This window comes from Trachymyrmex septentrionalis, unplaced genomic scaffold (assembly GCF_001594115.1).
Source record: "Trachymyrmex septentrionalis isolate Tsep2-gDNA-1 unplaced genomic scaffold, Tsep1.0 scaffold120, whole genome shotgun sequence".
Classification (NCBI taxonomy): Eukaryota; Metazoa; Arthropoda; class Insecta; order Hymenoptera; family Formicidae; genus Trachymyrmex; species Trachymyrmex septentrionalis.
Window position 1 is genome coordinate 62,580 of NW_017304331.1, and position 21,425 is coordinate 84,004.

Below are 21,425 nucleotides of genomic sequence, written 5' to 3' on the forward strand. Positions count from 1 at the left end.
AACTATTATAACTGTTATTAAAAGATACCAACAACTAAATTAAGTTTCATTAAAAATTAGCATAATGTTGAAATTGTTTTCGATACATCTTAGTATAATCTTATGTGTCACGCTTATACAATATTTTTCAAGATACTTAAAGAAGTTTGTGCTTTAAAACAGTAATCTTGGCAAAAGTTGCTCACATTAATAAAGATATTAATTAGAAGAATTTATTTACTTTACAACGGTATTCCTTTTTAAATTTGACAATATTAGTATATACACACACACACACGCGCGCGCGCGCGCACACACACACACATATGTACATATATATATATATATATATATAGGGTAACTTCGGTATATACACAGCACCTATCAAAAACTTAATTTATTAATTATTATTTACTATGTTTAAAGCAAACAAACTATATCAGTAAAACTTTGTACTGTCTACTATTATGAAAAAAATATTAGGAATCTGAAATATTTATATTTCGTATTAAAAAATGAACTTTTTTAAACCCTTGCATTTTTACCATGTATCTTATAAAGGTGGGATATATAACTATTTATAGGGAGGGAGAGAGGTATGTACGGCTTATAAAAAATTTACAAATAATGCATATAAATAAGACGTAAAATGAGACAATAACTTATAAAATTTACAAAGTTTTATTAAGGAATAAGAATGATAAATATGTATATGAAGTAATAAATAATAATTACAATCTTCCCACATGTAGGGGGAGACCAGGGCCAATAGACTCATTTTTCGGTTTCGAATTTTTATAGACGAAATTAAGAGACTTATCGAAAAAATTCTACACCAATTACTACATACATTTGATTATCTAATAATATTTTAATAATAAAGGGAAACTAATAACTAATATGAAAAAAATGCATTTTTCTAATGCGTTCCATCTGATTCAATTAGCCCCGGAACCGGGGTAATTCGACTAAGATTATTGAAATAAAGATTAATGTATTTTATGTTAAGCTATATCTTTAGCTACATATTAATAAAACTTTTATAAAAATACATTTTAAACACAAACATCACTTCGCAGGACAAAACAATACTTCTTTTTGCAAAATTTGTTCATTTTATGCAAAAACCACGTTAAATGAGCTTAGTTTTTGAGATTGGATATAAGAGAACTAAATTTATAATATTTACCACTGAAGAACATCTCTTTAAAGGAATAAAATTTTGAGTAAGTATTATAAGAGTCGTCACTAAATGAATCATACTGTGGTTAGTCTACTATTCCCATTCGTTCATTTTTTAAAAACATTAACAATATGGTATACGATAACAAAACACATAAACAAAAAAAAATCTGTTGGATTTTATTAAGTAAGAACTACACTTACTATCTAAGCAGAAATCACATATCTCAGACAATCACATACGATTGTAAAACAAAAATTTGAAGAATAAAAATATTTACTTAGGTATATGATTTTTTAAAATTGTGGCATAACTTCTATCACAGATGTCCGCAACAAGATGTTACAGCAGACTGAGCGACAGTCGCTGCTGCGTTTACGTGTGTCTCGCGTGTTTTGGTTTTAATGTAGCCTCGACTATTCTACTTATCCCTGTTAACTACTGACCCCGGTCTGCCTTATTATAAGTGTTATGATATGAGATACATATTTCATGTAATGCGTTTATTGCATTTAGTGCATTGAATTCAATCTGAGCACTTTGTATGCTTTGGGCATAAATCCCGATCGCTAAAAATGCCGTATATCCCAAACAGGTAGAATATACAAGAGAACTAAACAAAGAATACAAGAGCAAAGTACTTATATTTTGTTATACAACAAGTTTTACTATTCCTTTACACTCATGTATCACGAAATAACCACTAAGTCTTTTGCACGTTCTACAGTAATCATTTTATGTAGATTATAATTTATGAGATGGTGCTACTTAACATAGTGACAAATTGATTCAACTCACAATAATTTTATTAATATTAACAGTAAAAAATTGAAATTGTAACACTATACTAATATAACATAAAGGCATGTAACAGAGTTGCGGGAAAATTACCCCCATTCCTTCTATTTTTTTTTTATTTCTGCGGCGTAAATCCCAGCGCGGCGTATTTGCCGGAGTTATATTATGATGTATTGTATTTTATTAGGATTATAGACAGTATTGCTTATATATTATGCCTTATATATTATGATGTATTTTATTACGATTATAGATAGTATTGCTATTCATATAAAAAATTATGCTTGGACTGTACATGTTGCGCGCGCGTGTGTGCGTGTATGTGTGCGCGAATTTTATGTATCTCTTTTAAAACGTGTCAAAAACAAAGCTATATTAAAATATAAACGTCATCTGAAATGCAATATAAAGCAAACGTATTCAATTGAAATGTAAAGCACATAAATGTAATTTAAAATGTAATTAAAAAAATATGAAGTAACTTAATATATCATAATCAAATTATTTTATTTACTTAAATCATCTATCATTATTTATATGATATGTACTTACTCTTTCTAAAATAAAATCATTTACTAAAATATGAGTTTTTCAACATATTAAAACTGAAATGTAATAGTAGATTAACATAAGTTTTATTAATGTTTTTACATTCTTGTTTCTATTCTAGTTTATGATTGCGTTTCAAATCTGACAGCAAATAGCGAATAGTTTATGTAACTGAAAAATGTACTTAAAATTTACACATGAAAATATTATTTATTATCAGGCACTAACGTGTTTAGCCTTGATCATGGCTTTTTCCTTACTTATTTGTAGGGAAAACAAGTAACGTCTTAAGATCGATTTAGATTATATGGCATGGACCGTCACGTCCCGGCAACGACATATACCGACACATACCGACAGTACGACGAACTATAAAACGCGTGTTCAGACTGTTTCAACAATTCAACAAATCCGACAGTTGTCATTTAACAGTCACTATGGACAGATTATCCAGCGATTTCAATGATGAAATCACTCTTATAGCTTTACTTTTGAATGAAGATAAAGCTGAAGTTAATAAAGTGAAAGAAAGAATATGAATACATCTATTGTTAAAAAGAAAAAAACATGCAGGAGAGTTTTGTTCAAAGATTTATTGAAATATGACGACAAGTTTTATCAATACTTTAAAATGCCAAATGCAAATTTTATGGCTTACATTTGATTGAATCTGTGTTACAAAAATAAAATGTGTTGTTTTGCAAAGCAATTTCGCCGACAGAAAGAGCAGTTTATTTAAGGTAAAAATTTTTTACATACATACCATACACAGTAAAAAACATTTTGTATTTATATTAAAGCAAATTTTTGTTAAAATTTTTGTGTTGAATTTTTGACATATCCAAGTTTTATTTAACATTTCTCAGTGTTAAAATAACACAATTTATAGATACCATAAGTAAACAAATAGCATAAAAATAATATAGCTTTAAAACATAAATTCTAAAAATAAATAAAATGTGTGTGTAGATTTAATATATTATAAATGTTAATTTTACTGAAGAAATGTGTTCTGTACTAATTACATATTTTTATGTAAAAAGGTACAGATATTTTCTTTTTGAAACAATAAATATCTGTTAAATCTGTATATCGTACATGTTAAATATCACAGAGGCATGGCCTAAACTAAAAATGTAAAAATAGCATCTAATTTCAGTTAAATTTAACATTATAAATATGTCTATTAGAGATAAAATTTGTTTCTAAAGGTATCAAAGTATTTCGCTTCTTGTGAAAATTTTTTACATAATATTTGTGTTAATTTCTAACATATTCATCTTATGTTAAACTAACACAAAAATTTGGGTGGACTGTTTGGGACATACTCGTATGTGTTAAAGAAGGAGGATCCGTAAGAGCCGATTTCGTCTAAACTCATAAAAATTCTATATTTCTTGAGGTCAATTATATTCAATTTAAGTGACTTTAGCTTAAACGGAGCGATGATGTTGCCATATTCATTTGAAAATTAATATTTTGAATACTTGATATTTTATTGAAAAACTTTCTAAAAAAATGGTATTTGTGTTGGAAAATGATTTGTATCATTCTATAAAAAATATATAGACGAAAATATATAAAGACAATAAGCAAACAGTCCATACGCAAGAGAGGATTTGTGTAAATCAAACACCCCTCAATAGTACTTTGGAGCATATACTTACATTCCTCCTTCACCCACACATGCACGCACGCACGCACGCACGCACGCACACTTATTTGCAAACAGTTTATACAGAAAGTCAAATATTGATCATTCTTTGGAATTTATGGCTACGTATTGTTTGAATTCTAACACATAAGAGTATTGACATTAAATGCAAAGAGATTTGAAAAAACTCTGCTATTCCACAACGACTCAAATCATTTTCCAACGCAACAATTATGATTTTTTAGAAGGTTTTTCAATAAAATATCATGAATATTTAAAATATCAATTTGAGTAAATATGGCAACATCACCGCTCCGTTTGAGCTAAAATCATTTATAGTAAATTGAATATAATTGACCTCAAGAAATAAATTTTCATGAATATGGACGTAATTTGGATAAGGCTGAAATGGACTCTTTTGGACCCTCCTGCTATAACACAATTTTTTACTGAATATAGATAGATATAGATAAAACATAGATATGTTTTTACATTTTTGTATACGTTGTTCTATCGCTGATATGTGGCATTGTACTGTTGCTAAAAATCCAAATATGGTAATGAAATTGGTATTATTATACCTATATGAAAGGAGATGCTAGTAAAGATGATGAAGGAGATGACATACTGTTAATAACGAAGATGCTAGTAAAGAACGCGAAATATTATAATATATAGCCCAGTGTGATATGATTGCATTTGTGCAGAATGTTGACGTTGTGTGGATGTACTAGATACAAAACATTTTTGTTTTTGTACAATTTGTTTCATTTCGAGGTCAGAGACGATGAAAAACATTTGCAATGTTTTGATAATATGGAGAAAAATTCTTTACCGTTGCTGCCACACTCAAAAAGAATATATTTTTTGCACTAGATGCAAACTTCTTGAGTTGTTTGCGTTTTCGTAGTTTTTTTATCTAACAAATACTTCATTACCGATATTGTTTCTTGTTGTTTGACTGTCTGTTTTCTTTATTCCTAACTACGTTAATGATTTTTCTGTCAATTTCTTTTTGTTTCTTCTTTTTTTCATTCTTAGCGTGTAACTCCTCCCTACCTACACCATCTTTATTATTCTTATCATTGTGTTTCGATCATCCCCCTTACCATCGTTTGAATTATCTTTTCTATTATCATTTTTTATTATTATTTTCGTTTTCATTCGGTTCATCTTCATTGTCATCATCACTGACGTTTTTTAAATTACTGCATGTGCCCCTTTCTTGCATAAATGACATCTCTTCTTCAAATTTCCACTTTTTAATTTTGAGACGGCTTGTTCATTTTTTGTATCACGTTTTTTTTTTCAAAGTTCTTTTAAAAGATCTTGAAAATTTGTATATGTTTTCTGACAAATAGTCGCTGAAAATAGGCCAACAATATTTATATAGAAATTGTTAGGAATTGTAATAGAATAAAGTAGGGATGCATCGGATATCCGGAAAGTATCCAGTATCTGTTATCCGGCATTTTTTTACTATCCGAATAGTCGGATATTATTAGTATCCGGGAATATATCCGGTTGAATTTGTTATCATTAAATTATTGATTTTTCATTATACCAATGCTCTAGAAATAAGTATGCATATTCATGATGCCATAATATGTTATACATTGCTGCAAAATTACGATTTTTTTTTTCTATAGACTCCTTTTTTTTAAATATTTTCCTGGAATTCGATCGGATTCCAGAAAATATCGGATATCCGACTCGAAGAAATTGTTTTCTCGAATATCCAACCGGATACCAGATATCCAATGTTATACTCTGTCCAGATATCCGATATCCAATAATTTAACGATCCGGTGCATCCCTAGAATAAAGATTAAATTAATAGGCTCAATTGAATAAAATAATAAAAATAAATTCAACATTGAAAAGATCTTAGTGTAAAAATGAAACGTTTGTTGTTATAAATTAAAAGACAGTAAATATTACACTGAAAGAAAAGATTGGTTGCTGCAATAATTTAGATAGTAAAATATTGTATAGCATTTTTATATGGCTGCAGCAACCAGTTTTTGGTTGTAGCAGCAAATTTTTAGTTGTGTTAGCCAATCCGCAATGTCAGTATATGATTTCGAGGTTAATGCAACTCAAAATTTACTGCTATAACCAAAAATTGGTTGTTGAAGCCATATAAAAATGCTACGCCATATTTTACTAAATTGTTGCAGCAATCAATCTTTCTTTCAATAGCGATTAAAAACCAGCGTTGACTCTTGGCCCCTTTTATTTTTATAATTATATAGAAATTATATAGAAATTGTCAAAATATACAAATAACCATAGCATTTGAGGAAAAAATTAGACTATTTCTCACTTTTGATGAAATTTTCAAATTTCAAGTCTGATAGCTCAAAAGATTAAAGATTTCATTATATTGAAAAACATTTATAAATTTTTACAAATTCTCCAATTTATAAAGAGAATGAAGGTTTCAATAAAATTAAATCAAAATAAAATTAATAGGATAGGTACATCATTTCTGTAATGAATTGAATAAGTAATCTAATATTTCGCATGTTTTTAGCTACTGGTAATTCATTTAAAACAATAGTTACCAATTATCGACTCGGACATTCAACAGTGCAATCGATTGTTATCAAAGTATGTGAAGCAATAATAGAGAAATTAAAGCCATTAACAAAGGCAGAGTCTACAGCGGATAAATAGAAAAAAATTGCCAAAGATTTTTGGAATATTTGGAATTTTCCAAATTGTATAAGCGCTCTTGGGAAACGTGTGGTTATTCATGCCCCCGCAAATAGTGTGTCTCAATTCTTTAATTATAAAAAAATGTTTTCTATTGTTCTTTTAGCATTAGTGAATGCATATTACAGATTTATTGCGGTATATAGGCAGATGTGGTAAAAATAGCGATGGAAGCTTATTTGTCAATCCAAAATTGGGCAAAGCTCTTAAAAAAAAATTAATTGAATGTTCCGAAAGATAATGCGCTTCCTAATTTAATGCACACTATGCCTTATGTCATAAGTGTACATGAGGCATTTCCGTTAAAAAAATATTTACTGAGACTGTATCCGGGTTTTCAAATTCAGGGAGATAGATTAAAAAGAATTTTCAACTACCGTCATTCACTCGCGCGAAGAGTTTCTGAAAATGCATCCACAATACTGACCCAAAAATTTCGACTTTACAATCAAAGACTAAAGTTAATATAAAAAAATACAAACAAAATTATTGGGAGTACAAATTAGTTCGGTCCGTTTTTTTGTGTTCAAAAATGCATTTATTTCAAAACAAAATGAATGAACAGGTTAATTAAAATATTGTCCATCGCTGGCTATTACTTTTTCACATATCTCAGGCAATTTTTGAATTCCATTTCGAAAAAATGACTCGTCTTTGGAGGCGATCCAAGTTTGGAGCCAATTTTCGATTTCTGCGAAAGAAGTGAACCGGTGACTTGCCAAATCGTGCTGCATACTTCGGAACAACCAGTAATCAGAAGGAGCAATGTCCGGAGAATACGACGGGTGCGGTAAAACATCCCATTTGAGCGTTTCCAGATATTTTTTTACCACTTTTGCGACATGCGTTATCATGTAGAAGAATAACTTCATCATGTCTTTGCTCGTACTCCGGGCACTTTGCTCGTATTCCCATGGCTCCCAATCGTACAGAAACGGCTTGTTGAGTTACTCCTTGAGAATGATTCTGCAAGCTTCTCTTGCGTTTGACTCTGATCTTCTTCGAGTAATGCCTCTAATTCTTGGTCTTCGAATTTTTTTGGCTGTCCAGAGCGAGGCTTGTCTTCAACGCTGAAATTTCCATCCTTGAAACGCCGAAACCATTCCCTACATGATTTATCAGTTGGAGCAGTGTCACCATAAACTTTGACAAGCATTCGATGGGCTTCAGCTGCACTTTTCTTCCAATTAAAGCAGAAAATTAAAACCTCCCGCAAATGCTGCTTGGTTAACACAAAATTCGACATTTCAAACACAGTAAAAATCAAGGTTTTTGTATGAAACACAAAGCGATATGAACTGAATATTATTAGTAGATGTCTAAGGTTTCTGAAACCGCCAAAATCAGCTGTCACTATGAACCAGCTGGAACAGCTGGAGCCATTTTTTAGAAACGGACCGAACTAATTTGTATTCCCAATATTTTAACTACGTGCATTTTGCACAATTATGTTCGAGACCACAGTATTAATGAACAAGACACCCATAATCGTAACACCGATATTAGCTTACAAAATTTATCATAACAGGAGAAAGTGAAATGATGCATTTATTATTCGAGACACATTCAAGGATTTTTTTTATTACAGAATACGGCCGTATTAAAGACACAATAAATTAAAAACTAAAACGGCATAAGATTTCGTGCATTAAATAATGGAATTGGAGGAAAAGGTTTTCAAATTCGGAAAAATATCATTCAATATATAAGTAATAGCTGTTCATGTGAAGAGAAAAAAGAAAAACAGAAAAATATACACATAGTTACATGTACACACGGAAAGACCAGTGCGAAAAACAATGAATCTTTTAAAACGTATTACTCATATTTCAACTATAGTATAAATTATTTTCATCTAACCTGATTGCTCCATTTTCTTTGCAATTTCTAAATATTTCCTTTCAACATGGTGTCATGCTGTATTTTGGATGGTTTATTACGTATAAACATTTATAAGATTATACATTTTTCTATTAATTTTTTTTTATCCATCTTCTGCGTTCATTCTTTATCGTTCACTAATTTAAATTGACAGATCAGTATCGACACGGAGCATTAAAATATTCTTCGCGAGAATGTCGACCAGCTTGTCGATATGTTTCGTTTATGGGACGTGTAAGTCCGTGCCGATTAGTGTAGACAGTCTCATTTAAAAGATACGAGATAATGATGACAATGTATAATATAATATATATTATGTATGAATATGATGTGTATATATTGTGCATAAATGTGCAAAATAAATGGAGCGGCCATTATTTGAACTCAACTGGATATCCGGCTATTTACAGCATTTTAATCGAAGTTAGCGATCTAGTACTAGTATAGACATCTGTGGCTATTCAAGTAACGCGATAGTTTCATTCTTTGAAGGTTTTCTTAAATATATTTTTAATATATGATTGTCTTCAGTTTTGATAAGATTATTTGACATTATAACGCAACACAATAAATATAAAGATAAAAGATATAGCTCTTGATCTAATTTACAGATAAATATGCTGGTTTTATGTCGCACCCCGGTTTTATATTTAAAACCGTATTATATAAAAAACAAGAAAGAAAGAAATATAAATAATAGAATTATAAATAGGAAACTATAGCTATTATTTGAACTGTCCAATTTGTAAAAGAAAATCGAATAAAATTTTATTTTAGCATTTGTAGAATTCGTTTTTAGCTGATTTTATACAGAAACAAGTCAAAATGTATATATTATGAGTTTTAACTTTTTTAATTATCCAAACAGACTATGTATTTATTTGGTTAATTAAAAAAATATTAATAAGGTGGCATCAATATCATTTTTCCAAGAAATTATGGTAGTCTCTTTAGAAAATAAACTCCCTTTGTTTCTATTTATAATTGTTATTGTAAATTTATAATGATAATTTTGCAAATAATAAATATGCAATAAAATTTAATTTTAAATGTGATATATCATCTTTTGCTATTTGTATTTTTGATATTATTCATATTATTTTATCTATCATATTTTATCAATCATTATATTTAACAATATATTATATATAACAGTGCAATATTCGTCATATCTCTCGTCATATCTCTTGGTATATTTTCAAGGTTTTTGGCATGTATTGTTCCTGTTAGTGATATTATTTTTTAATGTTAAAATTCTCATCGTATTAATTGACTTCGAAGAAAACGAAAATTTCGATCAAACACAGCAACCCCTGGTTCTCGCTTCGACTGGTTTCAAATGCTTGTCATCCACCCCTCTCACCTTTCACGTGCCTTCCTCTTTCCGAGTAATCAATACTATGAGGCGTTCTGCGCGGGACAGGTTCAATGCTGGTTCAGATTTTAGAACTGGAAGAAAAATCGAGGTACAGCATAAAAAAAGTAGATAAATTCCGATTTACTATATTTCGGAAGAGAATGGATCATTTCTGATAATACCATAACACTTTCTCTGATAATAACATAATAATTTCATTTTTTATTATGGACGGAAATGCCCATACATATCAAGAGACATGATAATTCTCGTGTCAATTACGCGAAACCCCCCGTGTTCTTCACGAGAATCGATGATTTATAAAATTCGAAATTATCGGATTCCAATAACACAGTTAAACTGATCATGTCTTGAATAGGTAATCGATAGTTCGTATTCTGCATCGCATAAATAAAAGTATTTCTATTTCGCTGTCCTACGAGCAGAGATATTATGACGTAAAAAGATAAAAAATTTTTACTTTATGATACGTCGACATCATCATCGCTTTATAGAATATGGTTTTCTTTTCATATTTTAGATAATATATGATGATGACATGACTATTATAAGGACAGTTGAAGATTGATTTTAGATCATTGTCATTATTAAAGGGAAACCTCGTTTAGAAGGCCAAAAAATATATGAGAAATTTTTATTTTAGTTATAATAAAAATTATAAAATTTAGGGGTTGTTTTATTTATCATTTAAAATGTTAAGAATAATTTTTATATCACAAAACATTAATTTTTTCTTTAAAAAATAGAGCAACATTTGTGGCACTTCGCCACTGACTGTGTACAAGATAGCGGTCGTTCTATTTATAATATTTGAAACCCAAATACCAAAGTTTTTCTTCAGCAGCGAGGTGTCACAATCATCGCTCTATTTAAAAAAAAAAAATTAATATTTTGTGATATAAAAATTATTTTTAACATTTTAAATAATTAATAAAACAACCTCTAAATTTTTAATTGGCAATTTTTATTATAACAAAAAAAAATTCTTAAAAGTCATCTTTCGGCCTCCTAAACGAGATTCTTCCCTTAATTGTGCGTGCGTGCGTGTGTGAATACATGCTTGCGTGTGTGCGTGCGTGCATGTGTGAATACATGCTTGCGTGTGTGCATGCGTGTGGTGTGTGTTGTAATGTATAATAAGAAATTATATGTACTTTTATACGTACATATACATTTATATAACTTTATAAGTGTACCATATTGCATTTAAACGCAATTTGAATTTCGAAAGAGGTAAATAAAAAAATGTTTAACACTCACTATTGGAATTAAGACTAAAATTTTCTTTTGTATTATGTATATTACTCACCACATGTGTAGAAAAAAACCAAAAAATAAAAACAGTTACAAAAAAATAAAAACAGTACGAAAAAATGTCATCTCAACTCATTTTCGGAGCTGATTATAGCGGAATTTAAATTCATTTTTCTAACAAATATCAAATTTTCCGAGCACTCATTATAGTTAATAAGAGATAGAATATTATAACTTCTAACCGTCACTTTTTCAAAACTAATTGGACATTTAGATAACTTTCCTTGTAAATATCAGGAGTTTCAATTCTCTTTCTATAAAAAATATATCATATATAAGGAATTTATCTTGTAAGGATTAATATTGTAAGCGATATGAAATTGGATAGCCTCTTGCTAATTCGACCAATGTCAGGACTCACTCTTTCGATCCGATTGTAACTCTGCTTGCGAGGAGACTGACTATCGAGCGTCTCTGCCGGGCTCTCGCGCTCGCAAAAATAATACATAACTCTGAATTTCGGGAACTTTCCATACGAAAGTATAACGAACGCGTTTCTTTTACGATTTTCGGCAATCCTAAATACAGATCGTCCCCGATCTCAAACAAATACAGGAGAAGTAACTCTTACAATCATTTGTACGTAGGCTGCAGAAAAAATTTCTGCAATCTAGTACTTCCAGTGGCGCCAACGTTCTGCTACTATCATATTCGTAAAATTAGACGTTTTTAACCTATAATTTAATTGTTTGTACCCAAGCCAACTAGTTTTGTTTGCATAGTATTTTAAAAGAAGTTATTTTGTAAGAAAATGGAAATTTCGAAAGTGAAAATTTACGGGCAATGATTTTTTACGATTACAAATATAATCTAACTCCGAAACAATGCATCGATCGACTTCATTTGGCTTTTGGGAATGAAGCACCATCCAATAGGACTGTTTATAATTGGTTTGCCGAATTCCAGCGTGGACGTACCTTTCTTAGTGATGAATTCCGTGAAGGTCGTCCATCCACGTCTGTTGTTGCCACTAATGTTGATGCTGTGCGTGAAATGATTGAGCGAGACCGGCATATAACATACCGCGAGATTCAGGCATCCTTAGGCATTGATATGAAAGCAATACATACGATTTTGCATGATCACTTGAGCGTACGGAAACTTTGCAATCGTTGGATCCCACACAATTTGACCGAAGCTCAAAAACAAGCTCGTGTTAAATGGAACAAAGAAATGCTCAAGAAATTCAACCGAGGTCGGTCAAATTTGGTCTACAACATCGTTACTGGGAACGAAACATGGATCTATTCATATGAGCCCGAAAGTAAACAACAATCCACTGTTTGGGTATTTCAAAATGAATCGATATCAACAAAAGTTGTTCGTTCACGCAGTGCTGCCAAGCAAATGATTGCTTGTTTCTTCGGTTATACCGGGCATGTGACAATCGTGACTTTAGAGAATCGAAGGACTGTAAATACTGATTGGTATACAACAATTTGTTTGCCAGAAGTCATAAATGAATTGCGTAGAACAAATCGAAATCGTCGCATCATCCTTCATCATGACAACGCCAGCTGTCACACAGCACGTCAAACCATTGATTTTTTATCTAGTAATAATGTCGAATTGATGAGTCATTGTCCGTATTCACGTGATTTATCACCTAATGACTTCTTTTTGTTCCCAAACATTAAAAATAAGATGCGTGGTGAGTCGCCTGAAGCAGCTGTTGAAACATTTTGTACACTGAAGTTACAGCCTTAGAGTGGTAAAAATGCTTCGAAAATTGGTTCGAGCGTATGCAAAAATGTATCGATCTTAAAGGCGAATACTTCGAAAAACAATAAAAGCCATTTACCGAATTTTACATGTTTTTTTTCATATTGTTTGCAGAAATTTTTCCAGCAGCTTATGTATTTAATAGAGCCTTCAGCCATGTTAATATGATAGAATCCGTCTTTTAAATCTAAAATATTGAAATATTACTTACTCTTAAAGATATTCAACTGATCCTTTATAATTGAGATTGAATAACTATCTCAAGCGTTTGTTCAAAGTCCGATGATCAATGCATACTCTTTACTCTCCATTCTTCTTACGCACAAGCTTCACCGGTGACGCATACTTACCGGTTAGACGTACTGTTTCCTTTGTCTAGTCGTTTACAATTTTCTTTAATTGTTCTTTCTCTCGCTGCAAGATGTCCTAGATGAGAAATAAAAATTCTAAACATTATTCTATTTTTATGTCAATGCTGCATTAACGGCTTAAATGGACAATCCGGCAACACATATTCTTTTTCGAATATATTGTTTAGCTCTAATTGTTTCGCATGACAAATTTCGGGATTAATTACTAATGTTTCTTCGACGCTAGAAGAATAATTGAATACATTGATATTCAAGATTTCATCAATTATATATTTATTTACATTCTCACACTGAGAAAAAAATGTTTGATATTTGTATAACTATAGTTATATATTATTATTATATGACTATTACTGCTATAATAATAATAATAATAATAACAGTAACTATGTATATAGTTCTAGCAACAAATGTATACAGTTGTATAATCCACAATAATTGTTCCAAAATATAACTGTAAAATTATATATATAGTCACTTGAATCATTTTTATAATAATTTCAACTATTTTTTTATAATAAATATAATTATAATTAATTTAGGTTGCCAACTATGTACATTTGTTGCTAGAATTATACACATAGTTGCTGTTATTATTGTTATTATTATAGCAGTAATAATTATAATTATAGTAATATATAATTATAATTACAAATACCAAACATTTTTCTCTCAGTACGGGCATAATCAAATTTACTTTAGTTTTCTTTAATATATCACGACTAATCACCATGAAAGATGTCATAGTACTATCAACCACAACATATACAGATACTCTAGTTTCGTTAACCTGATCATATTGAAATGATTGTAGCAGTTCCGACCCCATCCAACTTACTACCATTAATTTCGCAGAATTAGAAGCAATCTGTTCGAATTTTTGAATTGCTTAACAAACAAAACAACTGAGAATGAATCGGCAGTTCAATAAATTTTGTTAAAGAAAAGTTTATTGGACTGCCGGTATACATCAATGCATCTATTTTAACCTCATAATTTCCAATAGAGTCACTTACCTTTATCGCTCTTTGAAATTTATTGTCATTTGATAATGTGTATCAATATAATTCATCTGTACTGAATCCGTAGAACTGCTACATTTGCGTGTCCCTTTTCGTTGCACTTAAAACTCTTTTCTCTTTTAGATGCCTTATAATCTTTAGCTAAATGCCAAAATCTGCTACAATTAAAACACCTTACTTTAGATTGCAATACGCTTCCAAATTGCAATATTTTTCCGTTGCATATTTCTCGGACAACGCTTTCAGGTGCACTTTTTAGTACTCCTTATTCTTCCATCTGGATTCTCGTTCGGAACGTTTTTTCTTCTTCTGTTACATTGACACTCTCAAACGCTATCAACTCTGCCGTCGATAACTCTGGCGTCGATTTAAATTGTTGCAATTTAACTTGATTGCGCAGATGCACGTTAAATATACCTTTAATGATGTACTCCAATATCTCTTCCTCGTTTATGGGAACTTTATTAGCAAGAATGATCTTCTCGCGATAGTAGACGCTTCTCCCGTTTTCCACTTCCTTTCTTTAAATTGTATACGCAGCTTCAATCTGCTTTGTCGATAACCGAACATCTTACACATTTCTATTAGTATTTCATTGACATTTGGTTCAATAAGCTCGGGACGTAAATGGAAATAATTCCAGAGCTTTCCCTTCAAACGCATTCCAATGAGAATTTTTATACTGCTGACATCCAATCGGTATGTTGCAATCAACAGACGGGCTTACTTCTTCCAGTTTTACCTTTAGCACCGTTTTTTCTTCTTCTTTCTATTTTAATGGTACCTACCTCCTTTAGACTGATTGGAGGACAATACGGCCAGAGCACGTTGTAAATGTAAACGTAAAGATCTAAGTATACTCAATTCAGCTCTCTTTATGGAGCAGGACTGTGGAAATCTGTAGACTGGCGCTCAGATAGGTGTGCAAGTAACATGCATCGAACACTCAGGCCTGACGTAGATTCGGGAAATCGTGGTCGAGACGGAATAATGCTCTGTCTCGAGTGAAGGAAGAAAGGGATCAAATAAAAGGGAGTAATTTAGCTCCTGCGAGGCTGCCGCGATACTGAGAGCGCTGCGAGGATTTAAAACTTAAATCCAGAGTTTGCATAATTTGCAGAAACTAACTATGTGTCTACACATTTTGACGCATGGATTCTTTAATACATGATTGATTTTATTCGCTACTGTCAATTCTGTGAAGGCTAAAATCGTCGCCCGAAGAAAACACGCATTGTTAGCCATCTTTGAACAGTTAAAAACAACGTGTTCAAAATCTTGGGAGTGAAAGCACAAACAAGATCATCTATCAAGTTCTTCCTGAAAAAGCTGTGATTTAAATTGTAGTAGTTACTGTGCAATCGTGAAACAATTACAATAGCCACCTTGGAAAAAGGCAGCCGAAAAAACCATAGTTTTTTTGGATTTAACATAAATTTTACTAAAAATGACCTTGATATTAGATCAGCGATCCGTGTTTCGATCGTCACCAGCGGGGTATACATCAAAATTAGAAAATAGGTCATTGGTAGGAACGCAAAAAAAATTGGAGGTTTAAAATTAGGGATTTCCTCATGCGTAATGGCTCGCTTGGCAAGGGCATCAGCCGCTTCATTACCGGAGATCCCCACGTGGGAGGGAATTCAGATAAACTGTACTTTGATGCTACGATCTCTCGCCATAATCAATCGTGCTTTGATCAAACGGAATAAAATAATTGTTAGTTTTGTTGTTAAAGCCGTCGAGTGTCGTAAGGACGCTTAAGGAGTCAATAATTATGATAAATGCCTGTAGGTTGGTAAAGATTTTAATGCATATAGCATTGTAGATGATCCACGCCTTGTCCGAGAACATCGAGATGAATGAGGAAAGTCAATGCATTAATTCAGTACCATGCAGTAAATAACGGAGCTCATGCAGTCCTCGTCTCTCATTTTAGATCGAATAGATGGAATGTACATAAGGAATAGTAAAATATTTTTCTTTGATTTATAAATTATGTGTAGTATTTTTATTAAATGTATGAAATTTTAATCTTTGTTCTATTGTGGAAAAAATAAAGAAAAGAGGATAATCATTTTCAAGAAAAGTATGAATCAATCAAATTTTGTTTATTGAAAGCGAGGGTGTGATAGATAAAATATTTTGTCTAAAAAATTGATAATTGTGCCTCTTTTGTGACAGAGAGGGTGAATCGAATAGAAATTAAGAAACCTGCCAGAAAAGGTTGTTTTGTGATATGTATCAAAAATGATTTTCTGATTGTCGATGATAATTGTTATATCAAGGAAACACATTTTGCCATTAATACCTCCATAAGTAAATTGTATTCTTCTTGTGTGTAGAATTGAAAATATTCAGTGTACGATCGTAATAAAGTGTTCAATATTGTTTCTATGCGTAGCCATGCGCTCGTATAATAGAGCACTCAGATAATTCTTCTCGAAGTATCTCCTGAGAGTCAAGATGTTAGATCAGCTCATCCAACGCAACAAACGCTGGTCGGTGATTGACAGCGTCTTCAGAAAGCATTAGCAGAAGAATTATAACCTGTATCTGAAAGGGGGTTCTTCAGCGAGCATTAAGTTATCGAAGTGGAGATTCGGAAGCTAAAGGATGAGTAGACTGCTTGATTCTGTATGAGCTCAAGTCTCTGAATTCGTTCATCAATCTTCAGCTCAAAGATCTGGTAAACATATTCAACAAAGGCATAGACCTATGAATAGTTAGTAGTAAGAATGAGTAAGCATCCAGGTGCCTCGAAGGACAGAAATTATCTGTAGACTCTTGTTATCTTTGATGGTGATCTTCGTATGTGATGGTACTTCATATGTATTATAGTTTTCTAATCAGCTTGGGGTCGAGAAGAAAGATGCACAGTATTAACAGAGATGAGAGAATAACGCTCGAGTGAGATAGTCGAGGCTGAAGGAGAGAATAGGGTTCTCTTTCTTTTTTATAAGTTGAGTCTTGGTTAGTGAAATTTTAAGGCCTTTGGTTTGGAGGAAGCGATGGATAATGCAAAGAGACTTCTCAACGGAAAGTAGGGCCATATTTATGGAAGAAATGGAATAAATGCGAAGGTAGATTGAATAAAATGGTGCAGATCCCTAAGGAGTACTCTTGTGGGAGGCCGCAGAATCTGAAAGACAGTCCTGCACCATAAACTGTACCATCCTAAAAGATGTTAAATTTTTAATAAATTTGAGAGTTAGAGAGGGAATCTAAAGATCTTGGAGATAAAGATGTGCAGAAGTACATTATCAAAAGCTGCCTTGATATCTGTAAAAATTGCAACCGTTGAGCACCTGCGAAAGAAACCAGATTGTACGTTCGTAAAAATAGTAGATTATTTTTACACGAACAAAACTTGCGGAAGCCGAACTAGAAATTCGGAATTATGTCTACAGAAGGAAGACTCAATGAGCTAATAAAATTGATTAAGAATGAGCTTCTTTAAATGTTTCTAGGACGCAAGAAATAAGAGCAATTGGATAAACTCCACCGCCTTAGGGCTTTGAAATGAGGTGAACTAATGAATGCTGTCACTGATCTGGGAAGACTGAACAAAAAATAAACGGTTTAGTATTTTGAAGAAAGTTTGGAGGAGCTCAAAAGGTAAGGCTTTAATAATGCGATCAAGCCTAGAGCTGGAGGATTAAAGATCGCCCTAAGCTCGTTAAGATCGAAAGAGTCGTCCAATCAGGCGTAGGACCCAGTATAGGATGGCAAGTCGATGGCACAGTCTAACGGGCAAGGAGAGTAAAATGAAAGGCAAATCTTATTTATGGTCTCAGAAACAATATGGAAAACATCAATACAATTGGCGTTAAGATTATCCGCAGAAGCGCCAGCGAGCCGACAATTGCGGGACTTTATTAACATACGCCATACATCTGAAGTGGCCGTGAGATTATTAATCGGCTGGCAATAGTTACGCCAACCGTTCCTTTCAGCTCTCCTTAAGATCTTACGACAAATCCAAAGTTCCATGTAAGACTTGTAATTTTCGACAGAAGGGACGGATCTATATACTGCTTGAAAGCTATCTTTTTCTTAAGGATTGCCTGCCCACACTCAGATGTCCATCACGGAGCAGGGAAGGAAGATCGAGTATGTTTACGAGGCTTGTCCGAATTCGATGATTTAAGAGAAGGAGAATATTTGCTAAAAATATTCATGATACAATCTGTGCTAAAAGAAAAGATTGTATTGTCTGACAGGATCAGGATTGATATTGAGGGATGCAGCTATACGCGAAGCTGCCTTATGGAGTTCAAAGTCTCGGATCACTGTTCGCAAGTAAAACGCAGTTTGTGAAAAAGTGTGACAGATCCTGACACGATTATTCACTCGAATTGCAACCGGGAAATAATTGCTACCATACAGGTCCCCGAAAACTGAGCATTTACAGAGAGGACAACATTTGCAGAGGCTATTACAAGGTCAATGAGAGAAGGCGCCCTGAAGAGATCAGAGAGGAACATGGGTGAGGAGAGAGGATTAAGAATAACTGCTTTGTTTGCGTCAATAGCATTGATTATAATTTTACCAGTTGAATTGGCACGTGCTCCCTAAAACGAGTGATGGATATTAAAATCATTAATAATAAGGGAACGTTACTGTGAGTTTGCTAGAGCAATAAGCCCGAAAAATGCAATGAACGTTGGAGTGACGATAAATGGCGATAATGGTGAGATGCAAGGAATTAACGAAAAGAGTAATGCCAAGAACCTCAATCATAATATCTAGAGCAAAACAGAGTAAGCAATCAGGTTCTCTATGAGAATAATCATACCTCTAAGCTGGTACAGTTCGCACGTATGATGTCGAATCTGCGTACACGCTTGGGAGAGAAACAGCTAAAATTAACATCATGATCCTCCATGATCTTCTCAATATTTCCTTTTTTTCGAGAGCTCTTCGGCAGTTCTAATATATGACGTTAATGCCACTTAGCTCGGAAATACCTTGAGATGATGATTTAGACATGACACATATGATTATCGTTGCTGATTTCTTGAAGGGCGTCACAAATTTATGTAGCTTATCACTAAATGGTGTATCCTTAAGTGCATCCGAAATGCTACCTACAAGTTGATAAGAATAAGAAGAGAATTAAAAAAGGAAGCGAATTATTATAGGTAAATCGGGTCTATCATTAGATCCTGAAAGAAAACCAGGGAGAAAGGGCACTTCGAGGCTTGGCTCATCGGTTAAGGAGAATAGAGGTAGGAAGAACAGGAAGAATGATGGGATCCCTGCTGAGGTGGTCCCTAAAGGGAACAAAAGCGAATGGACTAGCAAGCTGGGGAGGACCATTCAGCCTTCGTTCGGTGCATAAAGAATGAAGTTATGCGTATTCCTAAAATTATGCCAGGAACGTTGTCTGTTTTGCATGCGTTTAACCTGCTGATCACTATTAGGTAGGAAATGCGACAAGTTGGCGAGACCATCCGCATAGCCTTCTGAAATATGTGCACTGTTATGAGCTTGAGAAGTAGGAAGACAGCGAGAAACCTCCGCATACGATTGATTATTTGTGTACCACATGTCTCCATTGTCGAGTAAAGAACCGAGAAGATCGTAAGGGTCGAAAAACATGGGGCTTCATAAACTTCCGAATTGGTGTAGAAAGGATCTGAGAAGGTGCGTTCTGGTCGGTGGAGTAGTAAAAGGTAGTTCTTCAGTAAGAACTCCTTCTCGTGGCGGGGAGGAAAACATCCCACGCCAGAGAATCCGAGTTTAGTGCGAGCTTCCATAAAGGAGACATGTTCAACAGCTGTATATGTATAAATTTGCTTTTATCGGATTTGTTTCGAGCAATCGGGGGAAAAGAGAAGATGCGATTGTTACAGCAAATTGATTGAGAGTCCTTACGGAAGCATTCCTTTGGAGAAGAATATCGGGTTTCGCCGCATTTAATGTGATGAGCTTTTCTTTTACATTTAGCACTAATATGACCATGACGGAAACATGTGTAACACATAAGAACGCGGGAGACATAAATAAGAATGTACAGAAAAACACACAAATAAAAAAGAAAGAAACAAAACAGGGCAATGTCTGACCAACAAATTTAATTAATACAGTGCGCGTCAATACAAACTTGGTCTTGCCATCTTCTTGAATCTTGCTTTTAAGTCTGTGCAATAGTAATTTTATGGGAAAACTGAAAGTTTTTAGTAATTTCTTCGTCAGAGAGATCAAGGAGTACGTCCATGGTGAAAGGGATAACATGATGTGTTCAGTTTGCAAGTGTCTTTCTCTCTAAATTTCCACTGTCTCTGTCTATAAATGTCGATAAGAGACTAAGAAATTACCAACTGTGAAACGTTAAATCGTTAAACGATATTCATAGTCCGTCTATAAATCAACTATAAATACCGATCCATTCTTCCTCTTCTAGATCATTGAATTCGGACAGGTACCGTATTCGACCGTATCCTTTCTATAGAAAGAGAAACATAAAGTGTGTTAAATAAGGAAAGATTTAGTACCAATTTTATGACGCGAAGCAGGTCTCGGTATTCATAGTAGATTCTTACGAATTAAGACGTAAGACTGTCTTAAGTACAATCTTAAGATGTCATCAGTCAATCCGAGGACTATATTAGCATCTTAAGACATTATTTAAGACAGTTTTAAAATACAAACGGACTATTGTAAAATACCATCCCATGTTTAACGTTTTACAGTTGGCAGCCTTAGTCTCTTATCGACATTCATAGATAGAGACGATAAAATTTAGAGAGAGACGCTTGCAAACTAAGCACACCATGTTATCTCTTCCACCATGGGTACGTTCCTAATTATTCCCGTATGTACGTATGACTCGAAAAGAAGGGATAAAGGC

The 21,425-nt window shown here is 32.9% G+C and overlaps 1 pseudogene; it reads right to left on the reverse strand.

Moving 5' to 3' along the window:
* Window positions 1–4,808: 4,808 nt before the first annotated feature.
* On the reverse strand, window positions 4,809–8,845 carry LOC108754762 (annotated as a pseudogene).
* Window positions 8,846–21,425: the final 12,580 nt, after the last annotated feature.